This window comes from Pteropus alecto, unplaced genomic scaffold (genome assembly GCF_000325575.1).
Source record: "Pteropus alecto unplaced genomic scaffold, ASM32557v1 scaffold8, whole genome shotgun sequence".
Classification (NCBI taxonomy): Eukaryota; Metazoa; Chordata; class Mammalia; order Chiroptera; family Pteropodidae; genus Pteropus; species Pteropus alecto.
In genome coordinates, this window is record NW_006494609.1 from 13731425 (window position 1) to 13749862 (window position 18438).

The window sequence follows — 18438 nt, forward strand, 5'->3', positions numbered from 1 at the left end:
GGGGGGGGCCTGCAGCCCCGCCCGGGCTGGCGTTCTCTCAGGAGCCCAGGGCACACTTCCCTGGGGTCCGTCATGCACATTCCTTCTTTCTTTTCTCTAGAAAGTCAAGCTACCTCTCCATGGGGCGATAGGGCAATGGAGGGGGGTTCCTTTTTCTTGCATGTTGCTCTAAAAGACAGGGACATCTAGCTACACTGAGCATTCCGGTAGAGCCATGCAGGCTGTGTCTAACAGGCTGCCACCTGCAAATGACACATTCAAAAGGTCAGAGCCAAGTACTAAATGCTTCGATGAACGTGAACAGTCCTTTTCTGGTGGATGGGTGCTTTTTCCATCTGTGCGGATCCAGCAGTCAATAGGTGTCTCGCTCCCTCTTCAGAAAACTTGAAGGAAACATCTAAACAGCATCCAACACCTAGTTTCCTCTTGTACGACAAATGTCAATGATATGCAAACACGGGAGCTTCGTCGAGAAACACTGGTTTGTTGGAATGGATGGTGAAGGGGCTTCTCGTGGTTCTGTACTCTGCCTGGGAGGAGAGACCTTACTAGGCTGCACCCAGGGGTCTCTCCCGGGTCAGGTCTGCACATAATAGACATTGCCTTTATCGCTCAAAAGGATGGATCGGAGAGAAAATAAATTAAGTAGTGTTATCGGTCGATCACAATTATGTTCTGAGTTCCTACCTCAGAGAGGCACTGAAGAATCTGCAAAGAGGCATCAAGCTCTAAACCCTCAACCTGGCTCTCTGGGCCCCGCATACCCTAAACCCACCAACCTATCCTGGCCGACTTCATCTCCTTCTCTCCTCTGGCATTTCTGGGATGGGCCAGCCTTTCTCACATCCAGACCTTCTCACCAAGCTGACAACGCCTCCTGCAGACAGCTTTCCTTGACCAATCACTGGGGCCCTTGTGTCTGCCTTGTGTCTCTAGTATCCAACACCAACTGATACATAGTCGGTGTTCGATGAAGATTTACTGAATAAATAAATCAAACATTCCTGAAACAACCAGCAAATAAGTTTAAAGGAGAAGAGATGAAGAAATGTACACATTTAAAAAATGTATCAAACACACACACACACAAACACAGACACAAGTCCTCTAAATGCCATGAATACATATAAAAACTGGTGAATTCTTCTAAATAAGATCTGTAGTTACATAAGGTGTTATCATGGGGGAAGCTAGAGGAAAGATGCGCGGAGTAGTTTTACACTTTTTTTTTTTTTTTTGCAACTTCTGACTCTATGATTATTTCAAAATAAGAAGTTGCAAAAAATATGTCAAAAAAAAAAAAAAAAAGGCAAAAATGTTCCAGGTACCAGAGGAGCAGCTGAGGCGAGGACTTTTCAGCCTCCTCCCTGCAGGCCACACCGAGGTGACCTCCCTGCAGACCACACCGAGGTGACCTCCCTGCCACACACCCAGGGTAGAAAGGATTCCCGCCCTTTCCTTCCTACCCCCTTCTCTTCGTCACCTCTCAGCTGAAATGTTCCCCCCTCGGAGATGTCTTCCTGGACCAGCAGCACCACAGGCTCTTCCTCACACTGCTTATTTACTTGAAGATTCATACACTTCAGCGCACGAATCCTCATCCAAAATCTCTTGTCCGTTTGCTGTCTTGTCTTCTCCCACCAGAATGCAGATGCTACAAGAACGGGGACCTCGGCTGCACGTACCACTGTCTCCCCGGTACCGGGAAATACCCTCACTCACAACTCTTAAGGAATATTTTCTGAGTGAACAATGAATATGTTCATGAATTAACGAAGAAAGTGTATCAGAAGCTGAGGCTGAGAGTGATGCTATTAGCCTTAAAGCCTTTCTAATTAAAAAAATAAAATAAAATAAACCAAGTCCTTTACAAAATACAGCACTTTAACTGTGATTCATAGAAAATTACTTGAAAACATACAACGCGATGCCTGGAGTAGGTGCCATAAGGAAGCAGATGCCGCTGGAGCTGGGACCATCAGAAAACGTGTCCAGTAGCAACTATCTAGAAAGAAGGATCGGATTTAAAGAGAGGTCAGAGTAGGGAAGGAGAGAAAAGGGTGTTTCGGACCTTGGCAACCAGCATGAAAGAAAACCTTAGAGGCATCCAGGCCCGCACCTGTCTCCCGGGAAGCGGGTGACCTATCATGAGCACTGCCGGGGCTACAGCAGTGAAGGAGAGAGACAGGCTCTGCCCACATGAGCTTCCACTCTCGATGATCAGCTTTCTGTCTAGTAAAATAAGATTTGTAAACACTGGCTTTTTCATTAATGAACGTTTCCTGATTATACAGCAGGGAGCTTAGAGACGGCGCCTCTAGACTTCGGAGTTCTTGCTGGCTGGAAGGAAAGCCAGAAGGCTATTTAAAATTGATCAGGGAGAAGCAGGAGTCCCTGCCCCTTTGGGGCACACTCCTCCACTGTGAGGAGTGTCACTTTTGTGAGGTCTCCTGATCATGCGGGCAGAAGTCAAGTTCTTCTTCTTCCTCTTCAAGGAAACCCTTGATATTGCCAAAACCATTCAAGGTCAAATGTGTCAGACTGGGATGTTAAGGAATCTAGCTACCATCTCACAAGCCATCTCACAAGACACCACTGCTCCAGGGCCATAAGAAGCTGGGCTCCCTTGATGGTTTGGCTGTGGACCAATGCAGGGGTGGAGGCTCCCAGCCCACTGTCCTGTAGTGCAGATGAAACAGAACCCAGTGTTCTCCAGATTCCATCAGCTGAGTGGACATGGGGGCACCAAAGAATAAGGAAGTATCATGTTTGGGAGGGACTGTTTCCCAGGCCTGCCCCCTTTCCCAGACTTTTGGAGGCCCTCTGCTAACCTGGGGTTACGGGTTCAGGTGTCTACTCCCCTTGCACATAGCCTTCCTCGGAATCATCTCCAAGAGGTGCCATCCTCCCAGCTCACTTAAAAGCAACCCTCGTGCCATACACCCACAGCCATAGTGTCTAGCTACCTTTCCAGCAACACCTGGGAAACTTACGAGTGATTCCCTCTTCCCAGAAACCTTTGCTGAGAAAGTTTCCTTCACAGTTTATAAAGCGGGATCCAACTTCTTGCTTAATCCCTCAGCAATATCTGACATGAAGTTTTCAAGATGGCCACGCAAAGTGTGTTTTACACCACCGGCCATATGCAAAAGGGGAGCCCTGGAACTCACAGATCTAAGTGTTGCAAAGACTGTGAAGAGTGATCTCACATCTTCAACCTGAGCTGTTCATCAATTCAGATAACTAAGAGGTCATTTCTATTCTCTCCAGTAGGTGAGGACTGGCTAGTACCCTTGACTTAGGTGGAAGATACTCTCGCAAATCTCCATTTAAATCTCAACTCTAGAGCTGTCTGGATGTGAGAGGCTTAGGACATCATTCTGGATTGTACTATACAATTCATTTGAAATGCTTACTCTAGTTTTTAGGTTTTCATGAACAGTGTTCTTTTCCCAGGCTGACTATTCAGGTAGAATATTGGGGTAGTCCCCATCTCATTAGCTTTATTCATTTTTATAAATTATGCATACACACACACAAAAGGGTTTCTCCCAGCTGTCTCAAAATGAGTCACAGTGTGAACACGGCCGAGCACACAGGCAGGAAGAAGTCAGCAAGCAAACGCAGGGCCTGTTTCTCCAGAAACCCCCCTGATGCTCCAGCCTCCGGTGGCTTCCCGGTGCCTCTGGTCCATCACTTCCATTTATTTTTCCTCCTTTTCATCTCTTTTCCCTTTGTGTCTGCCCCGTCCTGAATCGCAACTCAGTCCACTGAGGCATGCAGATTGCTCTGCTTAAAGCAAACTAAGAGGAGAGTAACCCACACATTCAGCATCCCACCAACCCTGGGGCAGCCATCTTGCTACCAAATACAACTCCACTAAACTAAAAAAAAAATTCCACCAATTTCTCCTCATTTTCATCTCTCTTCCAACTGACAGCAAGCATAAGGAACATGTTTTTTGTGCCACTTGCTTTCCGGTGCCTCTTGACTGCTCAGACAACTATTTCGCCCACGAGCTCGAACCCCACGCATGCTGGACACGTTCTTGGAGTCTTAATTAAGGGCTGGTTCTAGGCACATGGGTCAACGAGAAGAACCGAGACCTCGCCCGCCAGGACCCCACAGCCTACCGAAGGGCACAACCTGTGACAGAAGTTACGGTACAGTGTGGTAAGTGCTGTGATGCAGATACGAACAGACTGTGACGAGGGCGTGCCAGACACGTGGCCTTCCTAAGTAACGCACACCCTTCCACATGAGGCAGCAAACTCCAGGGGGCGGGAGGCAGCTCACCGAGAACCTTGACTGCTCTCTGAGTTTTCCCCTGGTCTGGGGGGTTTTCTCAGTTCAATTATTGTTCAGTCACCAGGCCGAGCCCAAGACATACAGCATGATAGGGGCACACTGCTTTCATTACTGAAAAGCTAAGGCAGAAACAAGGGGGCGCATCTGAATTTCCATATATAAAATAGAAAGAAAAAGGGTAAATACAATGCTTGCACCTAAAGAGATTATCACAGCACTTGGCACAAAATACGAGTTAGCTCTTGTTGTTGGTACACCGATGCTGGCGGCGGTAATAATCAGGAAGGCAGGAGGACCCAGACCCAGGATCCTGGAGTCCCCAGAGTTCGTGGGCGGACAGCTGCATAACACCAGCCCCTCCTCTCCGTGGCTCTCACCATCCCAGACTCAGACGCGACTCTCTGCTGGAGAGGAAGCCGAGTCCTGGGCCAGCAGCGCGAGCCCGTCTCTAGCAGCGAGTGCTGAGATCCTGTCCCCAGTATGTTTTGCTGTCCAGCAACACCCACTCCGACCCGAAGCTGCTTGCGGGCAGAGAACACGGCGTCTTACATGGTACAAAAGAACCAGGGCTGGGCACAGGCTTAACAAATACAATCGGGAAATTTCTAATCCGGAAGGGGCTCTTGGAGAGGGTTACGTTCAACTTTTTCATGTAAAAATACAATTCTTTACTAATTTCTAAATTCAAAAAAAAAAAATGCTTAAAGTGTTAATGGCCCTGTCCTATTGCCTTTAGAGATTAGTCCCATGTAAACATTAAAAAATAACACAAAACTGATGGATGCGCCCTTGCTGGTTTTTGTAAGAAGACAAAATCGTATAGGAAAAAGTTACCTTTTACCTGTGTAAAAAGTGACCTTTTCTCCTACCTTGAAACCCCAGTCTTCCCTACTTTCTTCTTGTGTATCCCGCCAAAAACAATTATGAAAATATGAACACATATGCATATATATACCCATAGATATGACTTAATTTTTTTACATAAATAAGATCCCATTTTCCTGCAACTTGTTTCTTTTCACTTAAGAAGGTGTATAGTTTGCATGACTGTGTCCCCTCCAAATTCGTATATTGAAATTCTAACCCCCAAGGTCATAGTGCGAGGAAGTGGTACCTTTGGGGTGTGATCAGGTTATGAGGGTGGAGCCTTCAGGAATGAAATTATTGCCCTTGCCAAAATGGCCCCAGAGAACTCCCTAGCCCCTTCCACCACGTGAAGACACAACGACAACTCCGTGACCTGGAAGAGGGTCCTCACTGGATCATGCTGGCACATTGATCTTGAACTTCCAGCCTCCAGTGCTGTGAGAAGTACATTACTGATGTGTATGAGCCATCCAGTCTGTAGTATTTTGCCATAGCTGCTCAAACAGATTAAGGTAGAAGGCAATGGACAAAGTTCTGAAAACATAGCGCTTGCTTTGTACTCCCGCTGCCATGATACTTTCTAATTATATTTTGATCTTGAGCAGGCTATTTAATCTCACTGTGCCTTAGCTTTTTCATCTGTAAAAATGGGACTGAGTTAATACATGTAAGCTTCTTAGATTGTAGATGGCATTCAAAAGTACATATTATTATTACTTATTTCCACTATATCTTTGTACCCATTCCACATCATTCTATTGAAATGTTGCCCAGTGTGCCAAAGACATAGACACTTGTGTGCCAAGGGCATACACTTACCCAATTCCCTGGTGATGGGTATGGAGGTTATATCCAGTTTTCTGCTATGGCTATTATAAACAACATCAAGATACTGTCATTCTCCAGGTTCCGACACTTTGGTGGACAGACCCATAGGCTACGTTCCTAAGGGTGGACTTGCTGGGTCGGCGCATATAACTTTGGTAGACATCGCCAAATGCCCTCCCAAGATACTCCGCCAGTGTACCTGCCATGAAAACTGAGCCCCTCTCCAGAAATGAACATTCTTAAATTTTTTTAATATTTGCCAGTCAGACAAGTGACTAATGTTGTTTTGGTTTGAGCCTCTTTAAATTACGAGTGAGGCTGCGAACTGTTTAATTTACAGATGAGAAAAATAGAGACCCAAAAGTCCCCTAACTGGCTTTAGGTCTAACCCTGCGCTAGTTATAGAGATGAGCATGGGCCACCTGTCGGGTCAGGACCACCCACAGGTGCAGTGACCCCCGGCCCCAGGAGGGGAGTCTGACCACCGGCAGCCAATCTTCTCCCTCTTCTCTGAGCACGGAACACCCAGGCTGAGTAGGCAGGTGGGGCTCTCCGCTGCCTGGGTTAGGGTGATTGTCTCCGTCAGCACCAGCAATCCCGAGGCATGTGATCCCCCCCTGCCACCTGGAAGGAGTCACAGCCTCGTCCTGGCCCAGGAAGGACGAGGTTTCTCTGACTGGAAGGTGGCTGACGGCAGCCCAAAGACAGAGGAAGCCTCACCTCCAAGCTGCCTGAGGCGCCAAGGGTTTTTTCCCTCCTGTTCACGTCATCTCAAAAGTTTCTTCTGCTTGAGAGCAAAGTGTTTCATGTTGTCACATTCCTCTTTCTCTTTCTCTGTGGAACTAGACTTTTTTAACCGGAAAAGAAAGCCACTTGGAGTAGAGAAAAAAGATCTCCTTTGACTACCTTCTGCACGCCCCGCCCCGCCCCGCCTCCCACAGGCATGAACAGAGCAGGTAGGGGTGTGAGCACCTGGTCTAGGCGAGGGGGCTCAGATTCTGCTTCTTGCTAGTACTGGGACCTTGAGTACCTTCCTTTAAGCCTCGCTGTCCTCGCTTGAATGATGGAAATGACACGGATGCCTGCTTTGCCTAACACACAGGATTGTTTTCGGCAGAGTGGATGGTGTGTGCATGACAGCGATTTGAAAACTGTGACATGCCATCCAAATGGAGGACCTTGGTGAATGTCCGTGAGCTGGTCGCCCCTGGCTTCCGGGCTGGAGCTTTTTCTTTTATGAAGCTGCCGGCCTCAGTCTCCAGGGTGGGACCTGCCCCTGCTCTAAGGTATTCCTAAAGCCACCTCCCACCCAAGCTTACGAGAACTAGGCTTATCATCATGACACAGACGGAGGTTTCATCTTGATTGTGCAAAAAAAAAAAAAAATATTTCATAAGCGTCTATTTATATCACGGCTAAACTAGATGTTCAACAAAGAGAACTCTAGTAACTTCATACTCGTTTGGCAGATTCAAGAAGCACAGTTCCACTTTACTAGATTTTCTCAGCCAACTAGATACTCATCACATATTAGAATTAAAAAATAGAGCGGCCATTTTTAAAGGAATCATTCTACAATTACTACATATTTTTCTACTACTTTCTTTAAAAAAAAAAAAAAAGTTAAATACAGGTCAACCTTTTTCCTCATCTCACTGCCACCACCATAAACACTGATTATCCAACTAAGTCTAGAATCATAAGAACCTGTTCTACCACTCACGCCGTTGAGACTTTAGGCAAATAATTTAACCTCTTTGTGCCTCAGTTTTCTCATCTACAAAAGTAAAGAGAATCAGAAAGCCAAGTTCATCAGGAGTATGGCTACATGAAGAACACAGAACCAGCAAGGATCTGCTTAAAGCTGAGTGCATGGATTTAGAGAAAGCTATTTTGCCCTCTGAGATGTTTTGTTTCTTCCTAACTCTTGGCTATATTCCAGATAGCTGAATTTGCTGGCTAAGTGAGGTTCTCTTGTTGGATATAAATTCCTTTGGGGGCCTTGAAGGACATAATTGAGGCTCTGATGGAACTTGCTACACCAACGACCCAAGCCAAGGGTTCTGGCGTAAGCAGGGAGCCTTTCAGCAAGCACCCTGGAGCAGCCGGGGAGGGACAAACAGAACATGCAGAAACATGGGAGGCAAAGAGAACAGGAACTCCCCTGAGTGAGGGACAGCGTCCCTACCATTAGCATTACACAAAGGCCAATGCCCCAACCAATCAACCAACCAACCAACCAGATGCCCACTGAAAAAAATGAAATCTAAAGCGTGACCTCAAACACTGGGACTGTCTGCAATGAACACCCAAGAAGAAGAAACCAAGAAATTGTGGCCATTCCAGCATGTCTGTGTCGGAGGAGCTCAGAGGTGGCATTGGGTTGCCTGGGAAAGAGACGGTGGGGGCCTCCACATGACGTTGCACCTGCATCACAAGCACGCTAACTACTCGTCTGAGTAGCTTATAATTGTGTGTAAGATGGAGAGTATGGGGTGGACAGTACCGAAGAGATAAGACAACCTTACTTCAGGTGACTGGTCCATTTTTCAGAAGGACATAAAGAATTTTCTCATGAATTCTACTCGCTTGCTTCAGCAGAGCTAGGTTAGAGTTCTAGCTCTAACACTGAAGGTGCATACTGTAGACATCATAGAGCTACTTATAAATATTTCAGCTCTCTCTTCTTCAAGTACACAGTTGCATTACATTTTCCCACCTACTGGAAGTTAGGTGTGTCCACGTGACTAGCCTTGGCCAATACAGTGTGAGTGGATGTGACACATGTCACGACTGGACTGCTTTCCGCTTTCAGAGCCAGCACGTGCTTCACCGTTTTCTCCTTCCCCTCAGCCATGGTAATGGAGACTCAGCCTCCATGTGAGAATGAGAACAAGGATGACATGGAGCAGAGTCCCCAGCCAGCCTCAGGAGATACACAGAGTGAGTAAGAAATAAACCTTCATTGTTTTATGCCCCCGAGTTTTGGGGGCTATCTGTTACCCCAAACCTAGCCTACCCTGAGTAACAAATATGTGCCACTTAACCACTGGCACGTGACTTTCTTTTCTTAATTGGTAACTGATGGCCAAGTGTTTCACTGTACAAAAACAGATTGTGAGCCTGTGGAGTTCACGGTGCTAGGAAGTCTACCGCTTATTACAAATGTAGACACAATTTTTAAATTATGAGAAATCAAACTCCTTTCCAGAAGGTAAAATTTAAAACTAAGCTCTCAAACAAGACCCATAACCCTTTCCTGAGCCCCAGTGAACATGGTCCCAGTTGCAAGGACCAGACATCCACACCTGCTCCAAATGCGTTGTTCACTAGCCGGAGAGGAGATCGTTTTAGCAGACTCCAATTTCTGATGTGGAAGATTTCCTCCACTACACTCTTGATCAACACATGCTCATCCTCCCCGATGTCGGGCTGGTCTGGCCAAATGGGAATTCCTTCGTCGGCTTTATTTTCCCTGTTGAATCCAGAGTTTTAAAAAGCAGTTCCTTGAACATCATTATGGGTTGACAGCAACCAGAGTCAGGTCCAACCCCATTTCTCATTCTACCAAAGGCATATCTTAATCCATCATTTTATTTAGTATATAAAATATGACTTAGGGCAAAATTTGCAGTACTCTCCTACACTAGAAAAATCCACAAACTAAGTGTTTCTGCAGCAAGATGTACCAAAACATATGTCTTACTCAGCCGCAATGCAGACTAGGAATGTGAGCTAAGCTGTGATGGATAAAACCTTCCCATTTCTAAAGAACAGGCCCCACAGACACAGATTCTGTTTACACGTAGCCACTGCTGGCAATCGTTTTGGGTCAGATTTATTGTTTCAGTCATCATTACCTTTTAACTTACAAATCAGTACCAATCTAGTCATTTTAGTGTCCAAAATAACTATACCGTAATGGAATTTCTTAGGTTGTTAAAATAACCAGAGCAGAGTCACTGCTGGTGAATCAACAAAATGCTTGGAAATAAATAGGAGGGGGAAAAGTACAGCTAACTAATGCGATGTCAAGGCCAAAGGACCTGCCTGCCATCCATATTCTTGTCCCAAGCCTTATAATTTATACATAAATTCTGGCCCCCCAAGGAATGCAGGGCCAATCTTTAAGTACCTTGATATGTGTCTCGTAAAACCACCTGAATGTAATAGTCAATTAAATTATTAATGAAAGAACTATACAAATAAAAACATCATGCTCTTTTATATAGTAATAATTATTAGCATAAGCAATGCAAATTGAATAATGAGAATTATTGGGACAGTTCCATGATAAGCTAACAATCTCCTGCAATCAGACCAAACATCTCTGCTCAAGCCGTTTAAAAAAATAAATAGCAGCATGCTGACACTTTTGTTCGGTTAAGCACATATATCTCCAGAGGTTATTCATGTGTCTTTGGTAGAAGAGCTAAAAAAAGAAATGGAGACTGAATGATATAAAAATGGAACTAGTTACAACGGTGGTAAAATAGATATTTCCACATCTTGAGACAACAATGAATCCTATAAACTGTCCTAGAATCGAATGACATAATTTATTTATTTACATATGCACATGCATATACATATAGACACATATATTTACATACACATATTACATATATACAGAGAGAGAAAATGGATTCTTGTAATTAAGTATAACCTTTCATTTACATTCATGTGAGGGATAAAGTTAAATGCCATCATAACAATAGGTCATCAGTATTTAGAAGCATTTATCAAGCATCTAACTACCTACCACACAGCCACACACCACTCCATAAAAGAACAGGGCTCTTCCTTGTTTACCTTAGAGGACCCCTATGGAACACTCTAGAAATCACATAGTCCTTAATCAGAACTCAGCGTTGCCCAATTCTCTACTAGTTCTCCCAGGACTGATTCAGGAGAGAAGGCGGTCCTTCACTAGATCAAACTAATCACAGAGAAAGTCTGTTAAACCCTAATTGGTGAGTAATTTCGACTTTCCATTTGCTACTACAACCAATTTCCTGCCACTTTTTGTTAACTTGGAAAAATATGTCTTACGTGTGAGGTAATGATATCCTCTGGTATTCAAGGGAAAAAGTCAAAGGCAGTCAAGTCTCTTCAGCTTCCAGCAAGAATAAAGTGATGCTGAAGGGGGCGCTTGACCTACTTGCTATCAGATGCGTTCATCTCACGAACACACACACCTGCTACTAGTCTCGTGTCAGTTAAAAGCCCAACTGTTCAGAGGCCATTTGACCGGGCTTGGGGTGATATTATGCCCTTGACAAAAGCACCTTCCCCACCTTCACCATGAGCTGTCATATTAACAGGGCCAATGTGGATGCCATTCTCTTTCAAGGAGTATCAACTTTGAAACAGTCCTTCCTCTTCAGACTCCCCGGGAGATGCCCCATGTCCGGGTCCCGACTCTTCCTCTGAGTCACCCCTATCCTGTTAGTCCAGAAAGCTCTCACCTGCGCTGCGTTGCTACCACCGCCGATGGAACTCCGTGCTCTTAGCGCAGTTAAAAGACTCAGTTCCTGGTTAATGCCAGCGTATCCACGTAAGAGTTTGTACGCACGCACGCAGCAGAGTGAGAGTAAAATACATGTGGACACATAAATCCATCCACTACAGGGAAACAGTTGGCACAAAGCAGCACGTTCCGTGGGGAGTAAGTAACAGCTCACCCTCTGCCTTCGCAGGGGCTGGCTCTGCAAGATTTCTGCCAGGAGACAAATGTGGGGCTGTGTATTCTTAACCCAGAATGCTATAGACAGAGGCCTACTCGTCTTCTCAAACGCGTTTTTTTTCCCTCCTCCTTAAATCAGGAAGAAAGTCCTACTTGCTGGTAAGTCTCTAACACGTACTCATCTCCTTTTTAATAGGAGGACCTCCAGTAAACAACAGCAGAAGCCAGGAAGGAAGACAGAGAGGGAGGTGAGACTCTACGCTGAGGAGAAGGGGCAAGAGAACCCACTCAAGCGAGTTCCCAGATCGTGACTTTGCACTGCAATAAAATTTCAAAAATAGTTTCGGGGACAAGCGTGGGTTGCCAACTTTTTCTTTTGCCAAGTAAGTATACTGAACTCACTAGCTTGTGCTTATTCTTCTCTTTGCCTTGGACTTGGGGAAAAGGTCATGTTTGAACGCTTATTTGTTCATATTTGTCTGTCCTCCTGCCCCCCACCAACCAGTCCTCGGTGGTAAACTCAATCAGGGCACCTCAGAATTCCCTCTGCCTTCCCCACAGGAGGCCCCTTGAAATAGACCCGACTGCATCCAGAATCTGAGAATTATTACTTATTTTCTCATTTTACTTGAGAATGTTTCACATTTTCTTATCTTCCTTCAGAGAATTTCTGTGAAACACCTTCTCTAAGGTGACATAACTATATAGCTGTCTCTGGAAAAAAAACCCAACACATTTTACATCAGATTCATTTCAACCCTCGATAAGAAAGTAGTAGATATGCTTCTCATGGAAATGAATTCTAACAAAAGGGTGTATTCACACTTTCAGCCTAGGAGCCTGACCTACAATGGCCAAGAACACGTGTGCAAAGAATGTGAATGCCTTCTTTTGCAGGCAGAAGCGGCAGAAGGAGCAAACGACTAAGGACTTTCTATCCATTCATCTTGACCATTAACCTACTCCATAACCAGCCAAGACAACTGTTCTGAAGGAAACCAGTTTGCAGACTCTGGACCGGAACTAGGACTTTCAGGGACAAGTAAGGATTTAGACCAGCTTAATTTCTAAATTCTTGGAAGACAAAGACCATGTATACTAAAGTGGCCTGCACAGTGCCTATTTGCCATGAGTGAAACTCTCCCTTATGCCTTGAGACAAGAACTCCATATCTGGCCTCTCTATCCCTTGCAAACAGCTTGCAAAGGGCCTTTGACATCAAGAGCTGTGTGTTGAATAGACAAACGAATGAATTCTCATAGTTCCCTTATTATTTTTTGGTACATAGAAAACAAATTTAGAAATCTTTTAGGTTAATTCTCAATTAAATAAAAAATGGATTTTAATATCAGTCAGGACCATATATTCTTAAGTAATAATAATTCAAATCATTTTAAGAGCTGCCATAAAATGAGTATATACTATCTGCCAAGCACTATGCTAAGTATTTTATGAGAATTATTTAATTTCATTCTTATACCATCTCTATAAGCTAAAAAGCATCATCTCCATTTTCAGATGGAGAAATGGGGGCTCAGACACCTGACATTATTATCTAGGAATCCGCAGCTCAGAAATAACACTCAAAGTCATTCCTGTAGGAAGAAGAAGGACTGGAATCCAAAAGTGTGGCTGATCCTCTAACACCCACTGCCTCTCCCTAGGGATTTTGGGCCATTTCACCAAAACCAGTCCTGCCGTAGGCCACAGCTTCTATGGTGTGTGCACTTTATACGGTTTTGCTGGAAACCCAGGCCATCCCCTCAATCCTCGAGGCCAGTGTTCTTTTCATTCTGTTTTGCAGTCCTGCTCAGGCTTGATGGCCTCTCTCTCAGGAGCTCTAACTTCAGCCCTCAGGCCTTGGCCCCACCACAGCTGACAACCGAATTGCAAAGTCATTCTGTCCAATTAGATAAACCCATTTCTCTTAGGCTAGTTGATGCTGTTCCAGAATGGCTTATGATGGGCCCAAACTCTAACTTGTTTTAAATAAAGCAAGCTCTCCAGAAATCACAGATTTCTTTCATCTGCTTTAGCTTGTGATGACAATGGGACAAGCATTAGCGTGGAAGCTGTCCCCTCACTCCGCCGATGTCTTGCTTTGTGACTTCTGTGGCTCTCAGTTTCCCTATATAGAGAATATAGACTCTCAACCTACCTCACAAAAATGATTGCCATGACCAAGTGAGACAGCAAAACGGCTTTGAGAAAAAATAACTGATGCCTTCCAAAACTGAGGTGTTAACATCATCATACCTCTTCCAAATGGTGCAGGTTATGGCAAATACCAGGCATTTAGAAAGCCAAAGCACAGATGCAGAAACCCTCTCTGTTACCTATATGGGGATTTCCATTTAATTAAAAAGTTTCCGGGAGACACGGAAGGCCATTATCAGAGGTTCTAACCAGACAGCCAATAGGAAAACTCTCTGTAGTCCATGAATCAGCCTCAGCCAATAAGAAAACTCTCTGAAGTCCATGAATCAGTCTTTGAGTTTTTTTGTTTTGTTTTGTTTATCAACGTTTTGGCCCCGTTGATGATTCAAGCATAACTTCCTTGGTATTAAAGTAACTGGGAACTGAGATGAATTGCCCAGTTTTTAATTACATTTGGCCTCTTTGTACCCCGTGTTGTAAACACCGTGTCTATCAAGGCACTGTAAGAACAGGTGATCTGTCATTGGCTATTCTGAAAGAGCGTTGGTGTCTGAGCAGTTTATGATCACTAAGATAAAGGGTTCTAGCCTTCTAAGAACCTAACACACACATTCTTTGTCTGGCTTTTTAAATGGCTTAAATGATGAGAACATCACAGGAAAACATACTGAATTGAGTTTGTTGACTATTTCACACCCTCTAACCTGTCCAGCTGTCTCTGCCTCTGGAGGCATCAGACTCCATTTTGAACATGAATCTCTTTCTTTCTTTCTGGAGCCTCTCATTTTCTCCACTGTATTCATTCAGAGGGAAAAAAAAAGACCTCATAAATGTCATTTCATATTCCAAGCAATTTGCTATAGGCAACTACACCATTACTTTGTACAAATAAATTTACATAAATCATTATTAGAATGTTTTATCTTAGCAACATTATTTGGTTCCCAGAGCACAAATTAAATGCATGCTTAAAGCAGAATATTTTAAATTTATTCCTATATTGTTTATGAGACAGGATTAGAAATTTCCATCTAATTTTTCTTTCGTAATGGAATTCCTTTGGTTTTCTTTGTACATGGAGAAGCCACATATATAATTTTCTGGGGTTTCTTGAAGCAAGCAATGCAATAGATGACTCTGCCACATCTGGTTCATTTTTCAGAGACCGTTCCCTTTGATTCCATGGCTTTGGTTTCGAACACTGATTAAGAAGGCCAGGAACCGGGGAAACTAAAACCATCTTGTGAGTGGATGGGTTTTTGTTTGATATTATTCTGCAAGCAAAGTGGGCTTTGGTTGTGGTCCGGCTTTTTATTTTTATTTTATTTTTTAAATAAACGAATTTGTAAATAAACTTCCTGAAAACAGAGCTAGTTTCTCCTGGCTGTTTGTGTTGGGAAGGTGCCTGTCTGGATCGACTGCAGAGCACATGGCAAGTCTCCACTGGCTAGTTCTACTCCACCCTAGATTTCAAAATAAAGTCTTTTCTCCCTATGGAAAACACAGTGCCCAGTTTTAAAACAAGCTGCACACGTCAACATCAGGGTAGTGGGGACAGAAAGGGATTGATGGGAAGTCAGGAGACACACTCGCCAGCCCTGATCCTGCTACTTGCTGGTTCTGGAGATTCACGAAGTGAACCCAAGGCTCTTTTTCTTGTTGGGTCACAAAGGGTTGAAGTCACCACTCAGGCCTGTAACTTTCTACCAGCCTGTGGTCTGGGAACAGATTCCCAAGCCAGTGTCAGGGAAGTGGAGCCCCACGTGGTCCAGAGCTCGATCCTTCTAAAGGATGAGTGAGGCAGCCCCATCGGGCACCAAGAGGACAGCGTCAGACAGACCGAGGCTCAAGGCAAAGCACTGTCACTTGACAGCTGTGTGATCATGAATGCGCCAACCCTTCCTGCATCGGCTACCTCGCCTTGAAATGAGATTACTTGTACCTACCTCACTTTTTTTTTTTTTTTTTGGAGATTAAATGAAGTAATGCAGGCAAAAGTTGAGAACAGTGTCTGACTCTTAGAGAAAGCTCAATAAATAGTAGGTCAGAGTAATCTCGAAGGATGACCAGTGGGGTCAAGCTGGGGTGGTCACCTCATTTATTGTCTACACCCAGATATTTCTGGGCGTGAAAGGGAGGATGGCGTGATACTTATGTTGGGTCACGTGGGGAATGCTAGGACGGTCCCAGGCATACCGGGGCGTTTGCGACTACCCTGACTCCAGCCCATCACCATGCAACATCTAAGAAACCCAGTAACAATTACATCCTACATCTTTTACAACTCGCTATACCTTTCACAGCTCTTTTATACATCTTATTTGTACCTTTATGAAAGGTACAAATGTGAAAAAATGTGGGGCTGAGTTAATTACCCTTTAATAATGAACAAACAAAAGCACAGGAAAAGTATGAGCTTTCCCGCAGTGACACAGTATCGAGGGAGCAGTGGGGACCCCACGCATTCCTCTGGTTCTCCCCACTCCCCAGACTCTGACAGCGAGACAGGGTCATGTGACTAATTCTGGCCAATGGACTGCAGATGTCTAAGGCACTGAAGAAGGAATGTGTGTTCTCAACTTTTTTTCCCCCGTATGTTGCAGCCACCAGGAAGCCACATTTTGAGATGTAGGTGTCACAAGATGGAGGAGGGTTGGACACTCAAAGCACTGGACATAGGACAGCCACGCCGGTACAATCCAACTCTGGGTGAATGAGAAATAAACCAGGACGCGAGCATGCTAAGGTAGGTGGAGTCTGCCAGGGCCGGCCTGCCAGGCCGAGCTTGCAGGGGCCGCGGGGAGAGAGTGTAGACGAGAGTAAATAACCAGGTAGACAGGCAGAGGCCAGGCATGGACAGGTCCAAAGAAGCAGAAAAAGCCAGCAAGGTGGCAGCCAAACAAGAGCTGAGGCAACAACGACCGCTGTCGCTGAAGGCAGCTGCCGGCCACCGCCCCTCGGTCACAGGGCAGGCGGGGTTTCCCCAGGAAGCCGTAAGGAACCCGGGCTCGGAAGGGAAGTCCGGCTCCGGCTGTGTCAGAGGATCGGCGCTCTCTGAGCCCCGTCTGATCCTGGTAGCCAGGGCCTCGCCGCCCGGGCTCACTCCCACCTTCCCACCCAGGCACCGAGCTCCTGTCCCCTCCCCCTGGCCTAAAGATCCGCAGCGACAAAGCCCTCCCTCTCCCATGAATTCTTCCCTAATTATTTCAATCCCAATGCTGAGAGTCTCTCAGTTCCCTGAACCGGAGAGCCACCATCCGGGCCCATGCCCAGCCCACGCTGCACCTCCACCTGGCACTTCCTCATGACTGAGTCCCGGGTCTTGGGCTGAGCTGCGAGCTCCATGAGCAGCTCCATGTCTCCTCCACTATATCCTCATCTGTCCGAGAACACATGACCAGACTGAATAAATACTTACAGACCTCAGTGAAAAGGTACAAAGATTAGAGATATTAATATAACTCAAGTAAAACATGGTGTTACGGGAAAGAAAACGATTTAGAGGAACTACGGTAGAGGCTAGTTTCTACACAGAAAATTCCCAGCAACGTTCTGTTGCTTTGTGTGTCTATGACACACACCAAAACTTTAAAGAAAGATGTGATTCAATGTTTTCATTATCTTAATGCCTAAATTGGATTGATCACATTGTCAGTCAGATCAGCTGCATAAATTGATCATTAAGAAGATTGAGAGGAAGAGGGGGAGTATACCAATTGATGGAGAAACGATCAATTTGGCATTTGCATTTAAATATAGCTTTGGCATTTCATTTATTCGGTGCAATCTCTGTGAGGTGTAAGCGGGTCGGGGAAGGCAGAGCTTGGTTACCTGAGTCAGAATGGGTCCAGGAAACCGAGGTCAGCATCGCTCCAGTCACAGAAAGGACAAAGAAGCCTCCATCATCACAAGAATGCCGGTCTCATAGGAGATGATGCTTCTAGTGGCTGGCGGAGAGGAGCAGAAGGAAGACAAGATTAGAGCGGAGGAGGAGAGAGGACCCTCTCAACTACAATGGATGTCATCTCTGGCCTGACTCTAAAAGACGACACACTTCACTTAAAAAGTCAATTGCAACAGTACCTCTTTATTTCTTGGAAAGTTACTGAAGCACTGGGTCTTTCATGATGGAGTGTTCTTGAAACTGTCTCATGGGACATAAAAGGACCCAGAAATTTGAAAATACATGCCATAGACATTGCAAGATTATTTTATTTTACTACAACTACTTTGAGACATTTGTGAGATCAATTGATTGTACTATAGTTGCCACTGAAACACTTGTCTATATAAAGGAAAAACATCGGTGCACCAACAAGCATTCAAGGCCAGTGTTCTACCATGTGGACCATCCTTAATCCACTGGGTAGACCAGGTACCCAGGTTGCAAAGTCAATAACTATTCTGTTGTAAAATAAAATTACTCTGGCTCTACTCCCGGGGGAAAGATCCCATCAAGCTAAAGCTCACTAACTGGGCTACAAGTTTTTCAGCCACACTTAACCAATAATGTTACAAAATAGGAAAGTTAGTACATGAGATAGACTGCATAATAATTTGATGGAAGACACATCAGTAGACTCTCTAATAAA

At 44.9% G+C, this 18438-nt stretch overlaps 1 protein-coding gene across 3 annotated transcripts in view; it reads right to left on the reverse strand.

The window, feature by feature from the left end:
* FOXN3 (forkhead box N3) overlaps positions 1-17768 on the reverse strand; it is a 257286-nt gene extending 239518 nt beyond the window's left edge. For 2 of the 3 annotated variants that reach the window (XM_025041993.1, XM_025041992.1), the window contains exon 1: positions 17678-17768. The gene's annotated coding sequence lies outside the window, so the exon portion shown is untranslated. The remainder of the gene's footprint in view (positions 1-17677) is intronic. The other variant, XM_025041994.1, reaches the window with a different exon arrangement.
* Between the last annotated feature and the right edge of the window lie 670 nt (positions 17769-18438).